We start from the raw sequence: 20788 nt of genomic DNA on the forward strand, positions 1-20788 counted from the left end.
AGTGAAGTTAGATTTAATAGACAATGAGGTTTTCTGGACTCTGAATTTGCTGTTGTAAGGTGCTTGTTGATTTAAAAACTGAGTGAAGACAAATTGTTTAACTGTACGTTTAGATTTTAACAAGTGAAGATATGTGAAGATTTACTTAGCCCTCTACAGCCACTTTTTTTACTAAGCCTATATCACTGACATGCTAATTTTCCTGAATAACATCACAAGAGAGGCTTAGTTGATGTGACAAGAAATAGAAGTTCAGACTAATTATTAGTAAATACTTATATTAGGATAGTGTCCAAAGGTCCCACCGGAGATTGGGCCCCTATTGTGCTCAGTGCCACACAAATGCAGATGAGAATCCCTAGCCTGAAGAGTTGACAATCTAAAAGACACAAGCTGACAAAGGGTAGAGGATGGGGATACATTATACAATAAAATGACAATGGTAATGAGTAAGAAATCAAACAAACAAGAGGCAGCTGAACTAAAAATTTACAAGTCTCTCCTACTGGACACGAACTATTGCTTCAAACGTAATGAGGAAACATTCCCATGTGACAACATCTAGTTAAATATTCCCAGTATTTCCCTGGGCCAAGTCTTTCTTCCTTCCTTCTCTGAAGGCTGGAGCAAAGAGATGTTCTCAAGGACCCATAAAGTTTCTATTTTCTCTGCCCATGTTACTCCCCTCTAACTCTCAACTCCACATTGGGCTGATTGTCATTCCAAAGTAAATTGGAGGATACACCCTCTGGAGCCAATCAGTTCTGCTCCACAGCCTGTAGTAGAGTGACACAAGGTACTCCCATATACCATGGTCTATGGATGCTACCTCCTCAGGTAGTGCCAATCTAGAAGCACAACAGAAACTTTACCAGAGTCTAAAATGATGGCATGATGAAGTGCTGTGCCACTACAAGATCATGATGCAAAACATTTTACATACACATTTTAAATAATTCCAGCAAAACTTAATTGCAGGAAGTATGCCAGCATCTTTCTGGGAGAGGTCTCCAACTTGTGAGCATAAGTTCTCACTTAAGAATTTTGCCTGAACTGTAAAGCAGTTTGTTGTTGTTGTTTTTTTAAACATACATAGCAGACAGAATTTCCTTAATTTGTTAAGATGCTCAGTGCAAAAATAACTAAAAGCAATACTGTGACTTATTCTACATGGCCACATAGTAGGATTAGTGTACATCAACCTCTTGCTCCTTCGCATGATCTTCCCCCATCATTGGTCTGCGTATGGTGGTGAGGACAGGATCCATGCGACTTCTACTGCTATACAGAAGTGAGTAAGGAGTGGAGAGTGTCTTGTTTCCATGCCGTAATGCTCTGGCCAGTGCACAGGAAACTTGTGACACTCTCCAGGGGTTTCCAGGGTTTGAGAGGCACATCATCACTGGTTCTTAGAATAAAGACGACTTGCCTGTGCCTCCTGTGGGTTAGCTCCCTGAAACCACAATCCTCTGGCAGCACATGCACTACGTTCCAGGCCTCCGCAGGCCTCACTCACTTCTCTGTACAGTTTAGTGATAGACACACACCAAGTCCTTTGACCATTCCCTGTAGTGTCCAGTCCCTTCTCCACCGAACACTCACAGAATTACCAGGCCAGGTGTTTCCAAAAGAACCACCCCAGAGCACCACTTTGTTTAACATCACAGACTTAGATATACTTACAATGAAAACAAAGATAAGTTTATTATCAAACAAGAGATTCAAGTGATAGTAAGAATATTGGAAACAAACAATTACATATAAATCAAAGTCATTACATGTTTTCTAGACACCACACTTAACTCTTGTCTAAAGAAGCTTATCTCACCTAAAGTCCTCTCCAGAGTTTTCACCCAAACTTGGTTGAGACCCTTCTTTCATGAAGCAAATTTGCTGTCCGTTTACTTCCTAGGTGAAGAATGGCAAAGTGTCACCTTTGTCTCCCAAATATTCTACAGGAAACTCTAGAAGGGTCATTTACTCCCTGGCTGCTTATTTCCTCCTGCTACTTTTCTCTCTCTGAAGTTTTCACAATCCTTCATTAACATTCTGTTCAGACTGGTGAGAGGAGGCCCACTGTGAACTATACAATACTCAATTTACATGTGAACAGACAGGTACATAAACATTTATTGTTCCACAGAAAACCTGCTTTTCACCATTGCTGGAGACAAGTCCCTAGACTAAGAAATGTAAGTAGGTTTAGTTTATTTTCCTGAGATACATCCTAATACTTAACTGGAGCCAAGTGCTGTGCACCTCTAACACCCCATCAATTTCACTGGAAGCTGCAGGTGCTCAACACGGCCCAAGGTTTAAGCCCTTAATTCACTAATTAAAGTTATTTTTCTACCTTGGTATGACTATGAGCAGGAAAATGTCAGGTACGATATTACATTATGGGGTGTGATCTAAATTAAGCAGGGTTGGACCTGATTAGTAATTGAATGGGAGATCATCAAAGCAAATTCAGGTGTTGAAGGAAGAGCAGGCTGGTGATTCACTAAAGGCTGCACTCTTCTCTCTGAGTTCATAATGAGCCAGTGTTCAAGCATGTTCTTAAATATAGCAGAACCACAGAATTACGAATACCTCGGGAATGGAGGCTGTTTGTAACTCTGAAATGTCTAAGTCTGAACAAAACGTTATGGTTGTTCTTTCAAAAGTTTACACTGACTTAATACTGAACACTGACTTAAAACAGTCCCGCAGCCCAAGCCCCACGAGCTTGGTAGGGGCCAGCTGCGGGTCTTTCTTTGCTGTGTAAACATACCAATAGAGGCCTGCATTTGTGTGCACGTATTTAGGTTGTATTTTCAACACAACATGACTCACACACACACACACACACACACACACACACACACACAGAAGATTCTCCCTAAAAGTGAATATGTGGTGGTTGCAGTGGTGTCAGCAGGCAGATAAAAAGCATGTTTTTAAAAAAAACTCAATTGTTTTGAGTCGGACTCATTATTTTTGATACTTGGGGCTGGCAACACTGAAGTTGGTCTATGTGAACATCAGAGTTCACTCCCGAACACCTCGATTTCACAACCATTATAATATTGCAGTAGCGCTTATAGCTCCTATACAGATCAGAACCCCATTGTGCTAGGCACTCTATAACGTAACTTGTAAGCTCTTCTGGGCAGAGACTGTGTGGTCTAATTAGAGGCAAGTCACAATAAATGACAAACAAAAGGGGGTAAAGAGAATTGGGAGGAAACTTTTAAATGGACATTCAAGGTTACACAGAAAAAAATACAAATTTTGTCACTTGTGTTGAACTGAAAACAATGGGACTCCTTAGGTTCTAGTGCTACCATGAAAATATTTGCACGTTTGTCCTAGCTATCAGGACCAAACAAATCTGTCCCTAATGGACACGCAGTATGGTAGCGCATCAAGAATGAATTCATTTAAGCTATGACATAGTAAAGAGGTCCAGAGGGGTAGCTGTGTTAATCTGTATACAGCAAAAAAAAAAAACGAGAGTTCTGTAGTACTTTAAAGACTATCAAATTAAATTTTAGTAGGCATAAGCTTTCGTGGATTGCACCCACTTGCTCAGATGCAGTTGGTAGAAAGAGATACAGCACTCAATCACACCATTTACAGTGTATTAGAGGAAACAAACAAACAAAAAAAAGGATTATACCATTATTTCTACAGTCTACACCAGAGAGCTTTGTAACAAAGCTTCCTACCAGAATAAACCAAAGACAGCAAGATATCAAATTTAGCAAATTCTAAAACTCCTCTCTTAGAAGGCTCATGAGAAAAAGATACAATAATAAAGAACTCCTAACATACTGTTTGGCTTAGCTCTCATTTCCTTTACGTCCTTTGACCCCACTCCTCCCTGCTGCGGTAAAATGCAAACTAGTTTAAAGTTTACCTTATTTGCTTTAGTGGAATGGAATCCTCCCGTACCACTTGCATTTCACATAGATTAAGAGCGAAGTTTTGATAGTACTGCTCCCAGGAGCCAACCAATATTCATCCCTTTATTGTGGGCAAACTTAATTGCCACCAAATAGAGTCAAGCTCTTAAGTCAGTGTAAGAATGTCTACCCTAGAAACGCTTGGGCTTGTCTACCCTAGAAACGCTGCTACTGGGTCACTGTAGCACTTCAGTATAGACACTCACTACAGCAATGGAAGGCGTTCTTCCTTTGCAGTAGTTAATCTACTGCCCCGCCTCACCCTGAGGCGCAGAAGCTAGGTCAGTGGAAGAATTCTTCTGTCGACCTAGATGGTGCCTACACCAGGGTTAGGTCAGCTGAACACTGTTGCACAGATGTGTGGATTTTGCACATCCCTGAACAACATAGCTGGGTCAACCTAACTTTTTAGCGTAGGCCTGTCCTTATAATAAAGTCAGCTTCAGTTAGGAATCGAGGCTTGAGGCCTTGCCTCCATTGGTAAGTTTTTCAATGTTGTAGCTAAACAATGCCAACTCCTAATGCATTACTGTGAAAAGTGACTTGCATTGATGCAGCTTAGAAACCAGGGCAAACTGCACTAGTTCAAGTAACCTTTCACATTAGTGCAGCACATCTACACTAGGGGTTATCACTAGCATAATGACCTGGGGGGGGGGGAAGGAAATGTACAACAGTCTACTAAAGGCCACTGTAAACAAGGTTGTAGTCTCAAATGCTGATTTCATTGATCTAAATTTTCTATTCTATTTCCTTGAGAAAAATAAATCTCTCTCACCAAAGTTATCACCAATTAGCAGCTAAGACCCTTTGTTTGAAATAATGTTGGTATATAACCATAAGGTTGGGATTAGCCAAATCCTGCTTTACACAATATGTTACAATATCAATATATCCACAACCTAAGAGGTTGATACCAAAATAACAATAATTTTACTTTGTTGCCTTTCAAATGTACACACCTGATGATTTTATGCCACTGCTTGTAGGGCAAAATAAGACCAAATTTCTAACACTAGTATCCTTTGACATCCAACTCTATTTGACTTAAAGCAACTGATTAAAAAAAGGGGAAAAAGTCAGTCAATTTGGCAATCTCAACTGCCTCAGAACAAAGACAGAGGAACAGCATGTAGTTATTTGCAGCTCAGTCCATGTCAGAGGTTAAGCATGTACTCATTCCCTCGGGCTGCAGTGCCATCTGTCCTGGAAACACACACTTCTGCTTGGCTAAATGCCACACTAGTAGCTCTTTCAAATGAGGACTGACATCCAGTTACATTTCAGACGGCTGCATTTGATAAAACCTCTTTAAAGCACTTTGTTAGTCAGTACTACCTAATGATTTCCAGGGAGCGCAGGAGTAATACTCACACATCACACTGAAAAAGTGCTTAACCCCATCACGCATCATGTACCCACTTTAAAGTGTTTGCCAAGTATAGTAGTTTGGATATTTATGCCACTCACAGAGTGGACAAGATCAGGCCCCTCCCTGCCGTTAGACAGCAGCCCAAGTCAATCCAGGAAGCTAGATGCCCCCTTTCGGTCTTTGTGAGATAGAAGTGCCTCCACCAGCCGTCAGCCCCTTTTGTGATCAGGCTAGGCCAGCACCCCATAGACAGAGAATGAAGTGCAGCACTAACATGAGCACAGCATGTCTTCAGATACAGAGGTTCCTTCCACCACATGATATCAGCTGATGCTATACTTTGTAAACTGCTTGTTTCTGCGTGGTCATTTATTGAAGAGGCATGCTGGAGAATAACTATGCATTCTTGTGGGGGAGAAGGATGGAAACAGGAAAACGGTGGGTTATGAAAGGAAAGAAGACTGGGGGTTAAGGACAATTTGGTTAAGCTGGTTATTTAGAGGTTTAAAATAATGACTGAGAGGACAACAGTTGGAGGAAAAGAGGGTTAGTTGTAAAGCTAGAGAAATAATGTAAATCAGTTGCCAAGTCAAACTGCAAAATATAATTATAGGGGAAAATGACATTTTAGAAAGTTTCACGTCCTTTCCCCTACTCCTCTGTCTGTACGATCTAAGTGCCTAACACAAGATAGGAAACTATATAAACGTTACTGTCATTTTCAAACTTGGTCTCTCCTCCAACTTCCCACTCCCACACTTTGGGACTCAGCCAAATTCTCTCTTACCCTCCCACTGGACTCCTTGGCCCACCCCCAGCTTCTTTCACTGTAGCTTTAAAAAAAAAAGGGGGGGAGGGTTGCAAACTTTTGTGCCAATTGCCCTTTATGTAGGTGTTACCCACATAGGGGACCGGAAACTTCACAAAGTATTCCTTCCCCTCAAATCACTTCTTCCTTCCAGCAAAGGTTTGGACCTCAAAACCAGCTGATTCCATCAAGATTCATACCAAGACCAGAGCCATCAGCTGGCTCTTCTGGCTCCCTATAAGTATGCCTTTAATACAGTCTCTGGCAGGGAATTCCCATTCCAGCCAGTGCCTCAAACCCACAAGTAGCATGGAGGGGGAAAAACACAAAATCAACCCAAATAATTTCAAAAAGTTAAGTTTTTTAATAGAGTGCCCTTTAAATAGCATGTTCTCAGTGGTTTTTCTTAAATTCCTTTTAAAATTAAGGTTTTTTTCCTGCCTCAAACTGATGCTAACAACGATCTTCCACACAAGCTTAAGAGCACCGGGAAACATGCTCAGAAGCTCTATCCCTTCTTTCCATGTGTCTTTGAAACTTCTGCCTCTTCCATCTCAGCTCTGGTGCTATTATTAGAACAAAGCAGCAACAAAACAGTAAAACTGTCACTATGCAAAGTGCTATCAAATACACACAATAAAAGACTTAGTTTATGCTCAGTTTCTCTAGTCCCTCAGTTGCAGTCATCCTGAGGGGATGGTGTTACCTGTAACACTAATACAATTTCCCTTCGCCCATCTGTTTGTCTCATACCCTTTTAAGACTGGTGAGAAAATAAGATTGTAAACTTTGCTGCAGTACCTAAGGTCCTGATCTCTAATTGGGGCCTCCAAAGATTGCTTTGTTTAACGAGAAAATGAAGTCCTCAACATTATGACTTACAAGGTATTTTCCTTTGACCCATTTGCAAGCTGTCTATCACTGGGCAACTGACCAAAAGGGGTTGGTGAGGGAGGGACAAGACAAAGTACTCAGCCACACAAAAACAAAGAATATAGCACAGAAGGAAATCTAAAAAACAGAAAGCAAGCCCCTTCACCAACCAAAGAAATGAATTTCTAACTTATTTATGTATTTATTTGTGGGGAAGAAAACAGACTGGAAGCACACACGGGTCCCCCAGTGGCTGGAGTTAAGTCAAACAAAAATAGATGAGCCTTTTTATTATACTTTTAAGAGCAACTGACAATAGATTCCAGCAGACCTCCAGAACTAGGAGCTGGTACAAGGGACTGAAACTACATTGTAGCAAACAATCAATCCCACATTAGAAGGAGATGAGCTACACCATCTAATGAGGTCTTTTCTAGGATAGTAGTGTGTGTGACACTGTATAAAACAAATTTAAAAGCAAGGTGCCTAATGTGGTGAGGGAGGCCTGTTCTGGTCCTCAGCGGGTCCTGCGCTCTTTTCAGCTACGATGGTAGTATGGCTGGCTGGGAGCAGGGGGGGGCCTAGTCCCGCCCTCTACCCTGGGCCCCAACTCAGGGACCCTGTGAGGAGTAGCCTCAAACCACTTAGTTCATGAGAGCTACTACCTTCCCTGGGTCACCTGTCCTTGGCCCCACTGCTCGCGGTCTGCTCCCTGGAACTGGCGTGAGGGTTTTCCCCTTTCCACGCCGTGGATCTCTCTGTCCCTGTGATCCTCTCCGTGTGGGTGAGGTCACCCCACCTCTACTCCTTTGCTCAGTTGTCTGAGCAACCGGGTCCTCCTTCAGGCCTCTATGCCTATGACTCTTGGCCCTGCCCGGATGGGCTTCTCCTTAACTCCAGTATCTTTGATGTTGTGGTAGCAACAGTAATCACTCTAAGCTCCATAACAGCTCTGCTCTGCTCCACTCCTCTCAGTTCCCTTCTAGCTGTCCCTATCTGCCTGACAGGGAGGCTTTTAAATGCTGGGGCAAGCTCCTTAATTGGCCTCAGCTGGCCTAATTGACTTGGAGTAACCCCAGCTGAATCACCCAGGGAACAAGGATTTGTTGATCCTGGGGCTAATATATATCCCCTCCAATACTCTCCTTTAGCCATCAGGTCTGGCCCTGTCACACATCCTCCCCCGCCTGCTCAATCCCACCGGGCTGGGCAACTTGGGACGTCATGCACTGAATCCCGGACAGGCCATCGGCATTACCATGGCGACTTCCAGCCCTGTGTTGTATAGTGAATCGGAAGGGCTGGAGAGACAAGAACCACCTGGTCACCCGTGCATTCTTCTCCCTGTTCTGCTGCATCGACTGGAGGGGCGCATGATCGGTCACGAGGGTAAAGTGGCATCCCAACAGGTAATAATGGAGGGTTTCCATAGCCCTCTTGACGGCAAGGCACTCCCTTTCTACTACAGCATATCTCTGTTCTCTCAGGAGGAGTTTCCTGCTCAGGTACATTATTGGGTGTTCTTCATCGCCTACCATCTGCGACAGGACTGCACCCAAACCTACTTCAGAGGCATCGGTCTGCAGTATAAATTATTTTGTGAAGTCCGGGGCAAGGAGTATGGGGTCACTGCAGAGGGCCGTCCGTAAGTCTCTGAAGACTTCTTCCGCTGCGTGGGTCCATTGCACCATGTCTGGGCCTCGGGCCTTTATCAGGTCCGTCAGGGGACTGGCTCTGGAAGTGAAATGGGGGATAAACCACCGGTAGTACCCCACCAACCCTAAGAAGCCCAGACCTGCTTATTTTGGTTAGGCCGGGGCCAATTCTGGATTGCTCCAGCTTGCTTAGTTGAGGCCATACCAAGCCCCTCCCTACGATGTATCTGAGGTATCTAGCCTCGGCGAGACCTATGGAACACTTGGTAGGATTTGTGGTGAGGCCAGCCTGCCTCAGGGTGTTCAATACTCCTTCCAACTCCTTCAGGTGGGTTTCCCAGTCTGGGGTGTGGATGACCACATCGTCCAGGTTTGCCACAGAATATAGGGTGTGGGGCTGTAGCAACTTATCCATTAGGCGCTGGAAGGTAGTCCGAAGGGGAGGACAGTGTATTGGAACAGCCCGTCTGGTGTGGAGAAAGCTGTCTTTTCCTTTGCCTCTTTAGCTATAGGGATTTGCCAATACCCCTTGGTCAAATCAAGGGTGGTCAGGAAGCAGGCCTTGCCCAATCGGTCCACAAGTTCGTCTATATGGGGCATGGAGTATGCATCGAACTGAGAAACCTCATTCAGTCAGCAAAAATCATTGCAGAACCTTGTAGTGCCATCAGGCTTAGGCACCAGCACAATTGGGCTAGACCACTGGCTATGAGATTCTTCTATGACCCCCAGCTCCAACATCTTTTCTACCGCAGCCTTAATTTCCTTCCTCTTAGCCTCCAGAATTCTGTAGGGCCTCATCATGACCCTGGCCCCGGGGGTTGTGATGATCTGGTGAAAAACCTCCATTGTTCGACCCGGCTTAGTCACAAAGACATCTTGGTTCCGATCTACCACCTCTGACACCTCAACCTTTTGATTTTGTGTAAGGTCAGGGGATATCCTCACTTGCTTGAGTGGCTCTACTGCCTGCGGTAGGGTCATACATACTTCTTGGGCCTTCCAAGGTTTCAATAAGTTGATATGGTAGATTTGCTCTTGCTTGCGGCACCCTAGTTGTCGTACCTTATAGTTGGTTTCCCCCATGGGCTCGATCACTTCAGAGGGCCCCTGCCACTGGGCCAGTAGCTTACTTTCGGCAGTGGGCACCAGTATGATCATCTGGTCTCCTGGCTGAAATTGTCGAACCACTGCTTGGCGATTATAGTGGACCCGCTGGTCCTCCTGGGCTTTCTCTAAATGTTCCCGTACAATGCGGGTGACTCGGGCTATCTGATCCCTCATCTGAAACACATGGTCGATTACATGGCTCCCCCTCCCAAATTTCCCTGGCAATGTCCAGGATGCCCAGGGAGTGGTGTCCATATAGTAGCTCAAAGGGGTAAAACCCTGTGGAGGCCCAGGGAACCTCCCGGATGGCCAACATGAGATACAGTAGCAAGGTGCCCCAGTCTTTCCCATTTCAACTCACCACCTTCTTTATCATGGTCTTGAGAGTCCTATTGAACCTATCCAAAAGGCCGTCAGTATGAGGGTGGTAAGCGGTTCATAGGGCCCATACATGTAGCAGAGTACATAAGTCCTTTATCAGTTTGGGGTCCATAAATGGGACATAAACGGTTTGTCAATATTTCCTTGGATAGCCCCACCAGGGCAAAAAACGTCACCAACTCGGTCGCAATTACCTTAGAGGTAGTATTCTGTAGGGGAACTGCTTCTGGATACCTGGTAGCATAGTCAAGGACGACAAATACGTGTTGGTGCCCCCGGGTCATTTTTTCTAAGGGACCCACTAAATCCATGGCAATCCGTTCAAATGGGATTTCTATGATGGGGAGGGGCACTAAAGGGGCTGGGGGCTGTGTAGTTGGCACTCGGGGCAGCTCGCACAATAGCACCGAACCTCTTCATGTACACCTGGCCAAAAGAACCTCCTCAGAATCCAGGCCAGGGTTTTTTCTATGCCTAAGTGTCCTCCAAAGAGGTGGCTGTGGGCCAAGTTCAGCATGGCCCTTTGGTGCTTCCGGGGCACTAAGAGCTGCAGCACCCTCTCTCTGTTCACCTCCGTGACCCGATACAGCAAGTCCCCCTTCATCATAAAATATGGCCCCGGACTCAGAGTTTTTCCCTCTACGGGCACTCCATCTATCTCTGCAACTTCTGCTCGGGCATTGTCTTATCTTGGGTCCTCGGTCTGATCTCGGCTGAAGTTCTCTCGTATCAGGCTTAGCAGTCCAAGCTCAGATAGGCCTGACTCCACCCCTTCCTCTGGGCTGGGGAGACCTGGTTCAGGGCCTGCTTTGAGTCCTTCCTCTCTCGGGGCAGCTTCTCTAACTGCGGCCCGGGTCCACCTACCTACCATGGTGGGCTTTAAGCCCAGGGTCAAAATCCTGGTACCCAAAGCCTTAGCTGCCCTCCTTTCAGCCCTGGTCTTTTGGATCTTCCCAGGGGCCGGGAATAGATCCTGGGCGATCTCAGAGAATATCAGGGGGTGGCTATAGAGAGAAGCTAGCCCAGTAGTTTTAGGGTTCTCCCTTTCACCCAAGCCCTCCGGGGGAAGCAGGGTTCCAAACTCCGGAGGATGGGACACGGGAGCCCGGAAACCACCCCCGCTGTCACCCTTGTGACCCCTTCCTGAACCTCGATATTTACTGGGACAATTGGGTAATAGCTAACCGCCCCATGGACACAAGTTACCCGTGTGCTTGGCCTGTGTCAGTTGGCTTCACTTCACAAATTTCCCTGAAATGAGCATGATGGCACTCCCAGAGTCCACCAATGCCAGGGTCTCAACTCCGTTTAGCTTTATGGTCCTCGTATATCTATGTGGGGTCAGTGCTACCGCCACAAGCTGGATTAGGCTGCAGGAGTCTGCCCAATGTCCCAGGTTACACTGCATGGGCTCCTCTGCATTGGGACATTGGGCTGCTATGTGCCCCCACTTCCCACATGCATAGCACCAGTAGGGAGCTCGAGGTACCACTTTGTCCTTTGGGCTAGGGGGTCTGCCCCCATTCTCCCCGCCCAAGTGGACCCATCCCTTAGTAGCCTTCAGTGGGCCCTCCGTTTCCCTAGTCTTCCACCTGGTCTTCCCCAGGCTCTCAGTCATCAGGATCCCAGGAACTGGGGTAGGTCGTTTGACTCAGGGCAAGTCCTCTCTGACTGGTCGGGAAAGGCCCCTGGCCATTACTCGTCTTTCTACTAAAGAAAACAATTCATCGTAGGAAGAGGAGTCATTCTGACCTACCCAAGCATGGAGGTCTGGCGGTAACCCCCTCATGTACCAGTCGATAAGAATTTCTAGGACTTTCTCTGGCTGATGGATCTCCAGCTGCAGCCACTTCTGTGCGAGGTGGGCAAGATTGAACAGCTGCGACCTCGGGCCCTTGCCTTCCTGGTACCTCCAGTCATGGTACCTCTGGGCCCGCACAGCCTGATCGAGCCTGGATCTCCGTTTTCAACTGGTGATAATCAGCTGCAGCTACTGTGGGTAGGTCATAGTAGGCTTTTTGGGGCCAAGACTCATGTGCAGCTATCCTCTCAAAGGTAAGGAGGTACACCTCCATGTCGTCCTCAGCAGTCATCTTTTGCAAATAACTGGTGGCCCATAGTGTTCACATCCCGTCAGGCCCCAGAGTCTGGGAGGTCAGGGTCTTCAGCTGGGCTACCACCTCTCGCAAGATGGCCCGATCCTGGTTGGCCTGGTTGATCAGCAACTGGTTGGTCCCTTGCTGGAGCCGCACCGATTCTTGTTGCATGGCCATCTGGGCCCTGGTGGCCTCTTGCTGGGCTGTGGTGGCATGTATGAGGGCCTTGACCATGTCTTCCATTCTGGCGGAAGGAGGGAAAGAAAAACTCCCCTCTCCTTTTTTTTTCCCCCTCTCCTCTCTCTCTCTCAGCCGCTGCGCACAATACAATCCTTCCCCTGACACCAGTTGTGGCGAGGGTGGCCTGTTCTGTCCCGCCGCGGGTCCTGCTCTCTTTTCAGCTACGATGGTAGTATGGCTGGGTGGGAGCAAGGGGGGGGGGGGCAATCCCACCCTCTACTCCGGGCCCCAATCTAGGGACCCTGTGAGGAGTAGCCTCAAACCGCTTAGTTCATGAGGGCTACTACCTTCCCTGGGTTGCCTGTCCTTGGCCCCACTGCTCGCAATCTGCTCCCTGAAACCGGGGTGAGGGTTTTCCCTGTTCCACGCCGTGGGTCTCTCTGTCCCTGTGATCCTCTCCGTTTGGGTGAGGTCACCCCACCTCTACGCCTTTGCTTAGTTATCTGAGCAACCGGGTCCTCCTTCAGGCCTCTGTGCCTATGACCCTTGGCCCTGCCCAGACAGGCTTCTCCTTAACTCCAGTATCTTTGATGTTGTGGTAGCAACAGTAATCACTCTATGCTCCCTAGCAGCTCTGCTCTGCTCCACTCCTCCTCTCAACTCCCTTCCAGCTGCCCCTATCTGCCTGACAGGGAGGCTTTTAACTGCTGTGGCAAGCTCCTTAATTGGCCTCAGCTGGCCTAACTGGCCTAATTGACTTGGAGTAACCCCAGCTGAATCACCCAGGGAACAAGGATTTGTTGATCCTGGGGTTAATATATATCCCCTCCAATACTCTCCTTTAGCCATCAGGTCTGGCCCTGTCACACCAGCTAAAAATCTTCTTTATTTCTGCATCGACGTAATTATTGATTGAACCCAGGTTTCACTAATTTAGTGCTACAACAGAGCCAGAAGTATAACTGCAAAATACTCAATTTTTAAATAAAGGTCTACAAAAAACCAAATGCTATAATTTTCTTTTGATAAAAGAGTGGATTTTAAAGAAAAGATATTTGGGGGGACGTCTGTCCAATCCAACAGATTTAAAGGTAAATTTTGGACTCTGAAACAGCAGGGTCCTGGAAAGTGGCCAGAGATTAGATGCCTCAGGTTACATGAATTCACACGGTTAGTTTCAAGGAGAAAAGACACATCTTAGCTTAGCATGTGAAAAGACTTCTGGTTCCCAGATATTTCATTACCATTACTGGGCTCTGATTCCTGGGACAAAATTGAAAGGTTCCACTGTGTTGTGGATATACTGATTTGTTTAACTTTTAATCATTATTATCTATACAAACAACAAAATACAATAGGCCCCAGGTACTGAATAAGAAATTATTCCTGAATGGATAAAAACTAACAACAGTTGTGACACTAGGCCAGAAAAAACTAAGTAACTTTACAAATTGCATGGCCCAAATCTGACCTTTAGAGACATATTATAGGAAAATACAATGGTAGTGAGGGTCATTCTTTACACGTAGACTAGATCTTGGATATGCAAATGTATTGTTGGTATTTATTTGATGTTGTTTACATATACCTTGTTAAGAGGTTAGCAATGTAGATAAACTGCTTTCCTGTCTTTCACTGTTCTATTGATTAACAGTTCAAAATAAATATATGAACATTTAGATGGAACCTGAATGTAACAATACTATTGTTTTTATTTCTCTTTGAAGTTTAAATAGTATACATCTGTGAATGGTTGTAAATGGCCAATCACCTTGTGCTAACGTAACTAGTTACCAGTGTGCACAGGACATAGGAGATGATATTTTAGAGCCACAAGTAATCACCTATTAATCGTTCAATGAAGTACCTGCTGTCAAGATGATCAGCTTACATGGATCTATAAGGGATTCTAGTGGACTGATCCTTTTTATCTCAAATCCATCCAACCTTGTCAGTGAAATTTTGGATTGCAAGATTCGGACCCCAGCACCAGTCTGGAATCACCCTGCTAATTCTCACGGGAGAATTTGAACAAACTCTGCACATGGACTATTTAGTCTTCATTTCTCTGGACTGGATTTCTAACAAAGAAGCTCTAAACAAAGACTGATGACCCCCAAGCTGTTTCGGTAATTTCAGACATTTTGCAATTTAAGAACTTTGCAACTCAGTTATCTCTACTTTGAAACTGACCTATGAGCTTTATTTTCATCTGTGTATATATACACTAAGCTTTTAACCATTACTCTTTCCTTTTTTTAATAAATATTAGTTTAGTTAATAAGCATTGGCTTTAAGTGTATATTGGGGTAAGATCTGAACTATTCATTCACCTGTTTGGTAATGTGTCCGATCGTTTGGGATCGACAGAACTTTTTTTACATATGATGGATAAAGATTTTCAGTAATCCCCATCATATTTGACTTGACTGTCCGGTGCTAGCCAAAGGGCAGGATAGCTTTAAGGAAACTGTGTTTTCATCCACTGAATGACCAGTGAGGTCATCAGAAGCTGTTTGTTGCTGGCTTGGTATACCTTAGGGAAGAAATCCACCAGTATTTCACCAGTATTTATGGCTTTGCTTGCCCCATTCATTGCAGTTTGCCCTGTTTAAGCTATCTCAGCATCCCCTGGAGGCCAATGTCACAACTGTACAGTTCCTTCCTAAGTAAATCAACCAAAAATAGCATATTTTTTAGTTTCTGGAGATTCACTAGGTTTTCCACCAATTTACGAATTACAATTTGGATCATGATGACACCCACGTGATATTCAGAAATGTGAAATTTAGAAGTTTAGTTTATTTAGTAAAACAAAAAACTGAACAGTTTGGGTATGTCTACATTGTAATCAGCACATCACAAGAAGGCAAAACCAAGCTAGTTTTGACAGAGCTAGCTTGCTAAAAAGAATAGCATAGCTGCAATGGCACAAACTAGCCACCCAAATACATACCTACGGTTGCAGGTGGAATTGTTCTCGGGAGGCCAGTCTGTGCCACTTCCCATGGATTTGCAGCTACACCAGTGAGCTAACTGAGGCACACTTCCTGGACATTCAAAGAAGAATTTGATTGACTTAAAGAGATTCCAATATTGATACCGCATAAAACCATTAGCAAACTTTTTCTAACAAAATTATCCATTATATCAGGGGTCCCCAAACTGTGGGACACGCCCACCTAAGGGGCATGGAGGAATATTCAGGAGAGCAAAGCATGGAGTGACTGGGGCCAGCCCCCAGTGGGGGGTGGGGAAGGAAGGGAGTGCCACCCAGACTCGCTCCACCCGTCCCTGTCCCCAGTTCCGGACTTGGCCGCATCACCGGCCCCAATCACGGCCCCATCCACAGTTCTGCTCCCAGCTACAGCTTCAGCCCTTGGATGCAGCCTCCAGCTCCCAGCCTCAGCCCCAGGCTAGCTCCCAGCTCCGACCACGGCCCTGGCTCCTGGGCAAGAGCGCGGACAGAGTCCATTATGGGTAAGGGGGGAAGGAGAGGCTTACCTCTCTGATAAATAATCCCTACCAAGGATGGACTTTGCTCATCTAAAGTACTTTTAAGACAAAATGTTTTGCTTTTGGAGTGCACAAATGGCAGGCACTTTAAAAAAAACCTAACAAAAACATCCCACACTCACTGAGAAGAATACACACACACAAATTTCCCAAAGTGAAGCACTGAATGACACACCACTCTTATCACAAAAGAAAAAGAGTACAGTAATAATTCATGGAAACACTAGAGACTGGAAAAAGTACATTCGTTGTAAAAAGTTATAGGGTGAAATCCTGACCTCCCAAAGTCAATGGGAGTTTTGTCACTGACTTCAACGAGTCCAGGATTTCACCCATGGTTTAATATATTGAAATATGTTAATCACACTAATACCTACATTTGTTTATATTTTTAAGATGTTGGAGTCAACCAATATTCTGGAATACTGCGGTGCTGAAGAGCAAGTGAAAGCAGTGGGTGGGAAAGGTGAGATTTTCAGCACCAATCAAACTTCTCATGTACAGTATACAAATAAGACAGATAGAACTCCATAAAGTTAAAGTTAAAAATATTTTCCTTCTTCACTTTCTTCCTTTAATATGAACGACACAGGAAACTATAACAACTTTTCCAAAGATTTTTTTTGGGGGGAGACGGGGGGAGAAGAGGGAGAGAGGCCAAGGGGTAGTAGTATTTCCGTGAAAGAAGCAATAACCTGTTCCCTTTTGCAATAAACTAGGAGCCCAGAGTATCACCATAAGAGAATACTGAATTACACTCAAAATGAAAGTTTGCCTTAGAGATTTAACTGTACCAAGTGTCCCTTTTCTATACCCTACACCATCCAATCTAGCACTAGGAAAGATGAACAGTAATATACTCTGAACCAAACAATTTCCTGTCCTTGGGAGAAAATATTATACCACAAAAGAATACCACAACAATACCACAAACACATTATAACCTGAAACATGGTAACAGAAACAAAACAAAAAAATCACAGGTGGATCATGAAACATCATAAAAAAAAAAAAGATGAATTTTTTGCCCGTTACCTAATTTGACATATAGGATATAACACAGTAATTAACTATTTAAAAATAACAGTGTAAAAACTTCATAATGAACCTAATCTTCAATAACAGTGAAGTGCATATGTTGTTTTCAATTAAAAGAAAGTCCTTTTACATGCCCACATATTTTATTTCTACTTGCAAGTAGAATCCAAAGCTACAGCTTCACTGCTAAATTGAAATTCACAAAAATGAGATGAAGTATTTACCTCCTCCTCTCTCACACAGCTTGAAAAGTCCACTCTGCCAGACTAACAGAGTGAAGCTTTCCCCAGCACATGAGAGCCTGCAAACATATACATTTTTAGCATGAATGCAAATATATCTATTCACTTCAAATTTCAAAGATTAACTAATGGAGCGTGGACTTCCTGAATCTGCAGCGCTTCTACTGTTGATCATTTGCTGAATAGCAACAAATTGAAAATAAGACCCTAAAACCATATTATTTCACTCCGTTATTCATAATCTCATGGTAAGAACTGAAATTGTCAAGAATTATGACTATTTCATGCTGCTACTGGACAAATAAAATTTGGGGGATGGGGACAGCTAGAAGGTTAGTATAACAGAGGCCTCTTTCATGTCCTTTCTTCACAGCAGCCAGAGACAAAATGTTCCTTACCATATCCAGCAACTAGAGAGAGATTACAAAACTCCAAATGTATTATGCATCTGCTAGATGTAGGAGGACACAAAGATGGAGTCCCCAAGCAAGATCAAGGGATAACAGGTGAACCACCCTTCCCCAATCTGGAAGCCCCGCTAGTGGGAAGAGGAGAGCTGGGATTCTCACCTGTGTGTTCCCTTTATACCTTGCTGGTGGGGCTGTTCCATGACATCTTTCATAGCTACCTCTGGAGAGTTAGTTTATTCCTCCTGCTAATAGGATTCTGGTAGCATTTTTCAAGTCTCTTCCCCCACAAATCCCAAATGTTGCTGTTTTTAACCGAGATGTAAAATTCATGTTATCTCTGAATATTTAAACATATTCTGCCAAAAGTTCTATACAAATACCACTTCTTGTAATCATTAAAAGTAGCAAAGGATTAGATTTAAAAGGCATTAATTCTATGTCAACATTTCATGACCTCGCAGCATTACTGTATTATCAATAGCAGCTCATGTGACCTAAACAGGTTTGCCACTACTTCACAAAGAACATCAACTTTCTACTATTTGATGCACTACGTAGGCAGATGTTAGGGTATGACCAGCAATAAGTATTCATAGCTTAAAACTTAAGACAACACAGCCTCACTGAAGTATTATAACTTTCACATTTTAAGTTGGCATCAGAAGGAATCAGATTGTGCTGCTGAATTTTACTGAGAGTTAGAGGGAAATGTTCATGCAAAAAACATGCCACTGATTCTGCTAAGAGTTCTTTCTTGTATCCAACATATTACATTGTGGTTTATAACAACAGTTAGAGAATACAGGCTTCTTGATTGTCAGGATGGATATAAATCTATGATGAATTAAAAAACCTGTTTTTTAATTTAAATCTGATTTTTATTTAAATTTAAAACAGGGTTTTTTTTTAAATTAATCTATTTAAAGTTAAATTTGAAGTTATGACAACTTATGTTAAGGCCTAAACTTATGATCTATTAAAATCATTTAAAATTAAATACAAAAAATAGTATTAAGCAATATACATTTGCAACCAAAGTTTTAAAGAAAACCAAAATCACTGGAAGTCACCGGCTAAGCACCAGAAACAGAGTTTTGATTAAATGCTAAACCTGTTTCTGATAGCAGTAGCCTCTTCTGCAGGTAGAGAGAGATACCTTCTTCATTTCAGTTTATTCAACTAGAACAGTTAAATGACTAGTTCATTCCAAGTTAAGAAACTGATTAGGAACTGAAAAAGCAGGAAAGTTTATTTACCTCTTCCAACCTAAAGAAAAATAAATAAATATGAGAGGATGAGATCTACTCATTCTAAAATCTTGAAGGATATGGTGACCAGAAACAAATCAGTTCAATTCACTCACTACTTTTTTATTTAATAAGTTAGTTTTAAATGCAAAACATGTTTTAATAAACTTTATTTTCTTATGTATTTTCTAAAAAACTAATGCTTTTTGTGCACTTTTAATTGATTTTGAATTTCCAAATGAAGACAAATCAAATGTAAAAAAAAAAATAAAAAAATCAATCGTTTAGTAACTAAGAAAGGCATCATTCACCATTTTCTAAACATAATAAAAAAGAAAAAATTAAGAATCCAAATACATGTAAATTAAGTTATATAATTGCTTAAATAAATGTGTATAGATACAGTGAAGCACCAAATTTAGTGTAAAGGCTATATTTAGTTGCAAATCAACATGTCTTAGTGACTATCAACCAATGAGAATCAACCTCTCTTTAGAAAAATTAACTAAATAGTAAAATGCAAAACAAGATTTAAACTGTTTATTTAAATCAAAGTTTCCTCTACTTGCTGGTTTAAATCAGGATTAAAATTGGTGATTTAAATTGCTTTCACTGAAAATCAATCCACCCTGCTCGGTATAGCCTAACAATGAAAGAATTTTCTTCATGAGTCATTTTATCAAGATGACTTGAATTGCAACACAAATCATGTAAGCCTGGTCTACACTTAAAATTGTGATTCATTTAGCCACGTCACTCTCCCAAGTGCCATATCTATGCCCACCTAAACTCCAGTGTGCATGCAGCTATGTCAATGGAAAAATATTTGGAAGGTGGATTACCTAGTACAATGGAAAAAACCCTTCACTCACTGTAGGAAGAATCTACACTACAATGCTACAGCAACATAGCTGCAGCACTGTAGCATAGATGTGGCTCCAGTATGGAAATCCTTCCAAACAGACTGGTTATTAACCAAGCATTTTTATAATACACAGATCTATGAAGTTCTCGTTTTTCAAAAACAGTTTATCACTTGGTGACAAATGCAATGAATCACAAATGCAATTTTTGTTAAACTGTCTTTATTTTTGTTTGTATCATAGTAAACAGACCATTTCAGTAAAGCTTTTCTTTTCCTGGGGTTCTAGGGAGGGAAAGATAAAGGACATTTAAACTATACACAACTGATCCAACACACAAAACTGGTTCTCAACCTTTCCAGACTACTGTATCCCTTTTCAGGCATCTGATTGTCTTGCATGCCCCCAAAGTTTCATCTCACTTAAAAACTACTTGCTTACAAAATCAGATATAAAAATACAAAAGTGTCACAGCACACTATTACTGAAAAATTGCTTACTTTCTCATGTTTACCATATAATTATAAAATAAATCAACTGGAATATAAATATTGTGCTTACATGTCAGTGTATAGAACATAGAGCATTATAAACAAGCCATTGTCTGTATGAAATTTTAGTTTGTACTGACTTCACTAGCGCATTCTAGGTAGCCTGTTATAAAACTAGGCAAATATCTAAATGAGTTCATGTACCCCCTGGAAGACCTGTGCATACCCCCAGGAGCATGCATACCCCTAGTTGAGAACCACTGTTCTAAAGGGAGCCATGCTGGCAGGCAGAGAGGAAGGGAGGCAAGGCACAACCATGGGAGTGCAACTTCCTTTCCTCAATAGATTCATGTGGGATTTGGAATCTGTACACACACCTCATGGACAGCCCAGTTCTAAGAAGGATTGTCAGAAACTCCAAGAGACTAACTTCACAGGATTTATCTGGTTCTGCTTGGATTTTTCTTAGGGGGTGTGATTTGGCTTTATGATATTATGTATCATAGGCTATATTCTGATGTGTAAGCATAATTTATTTGAGTTACACACATGCCTAAAT

General features: G+C 43.0%; 1 protein-coding gene across 1 annotated transcript in view; it reads right to left on the reverse strand.

The window, feature by feature from the left end:
* The window catches only part of FHIP1A (FHF complex subunit HOOK interacting protein 1A), a 108675-nt gene extending 93210 nt beyond the window's left edge, over positions 1 to 15465 (reverse strand). The window contains exon 1 of the mRNA XM_067551898.1: positions 15379 to 15465. The gene's annotated coding sequence lies outside the window, so the exon portion shown is untranslated. The remainder of the gene's footprint in view (positions 1 to 15378) is intronic.
* Between the last annotated feature and the right edge of the window lie 5323 nt (positions 15466 to 20788).

This window comes from Emydura macquarii, unplaced genomic scaffold (genome assembly GCF_026122565.2).
Source record: "Emydura macquarii macquarii isolate MOO-44397 ecotype Brisbane River unplaced genomic scaffold, CSIRO-AGI_Emac_v2 contig_1363, whole genome shotgun sequence".
Taxonomy (NCBI): Eukaryota; Metazoa; Chordata; order Testudines; family Chelidae; genus Emydura; species Emydura macquarii.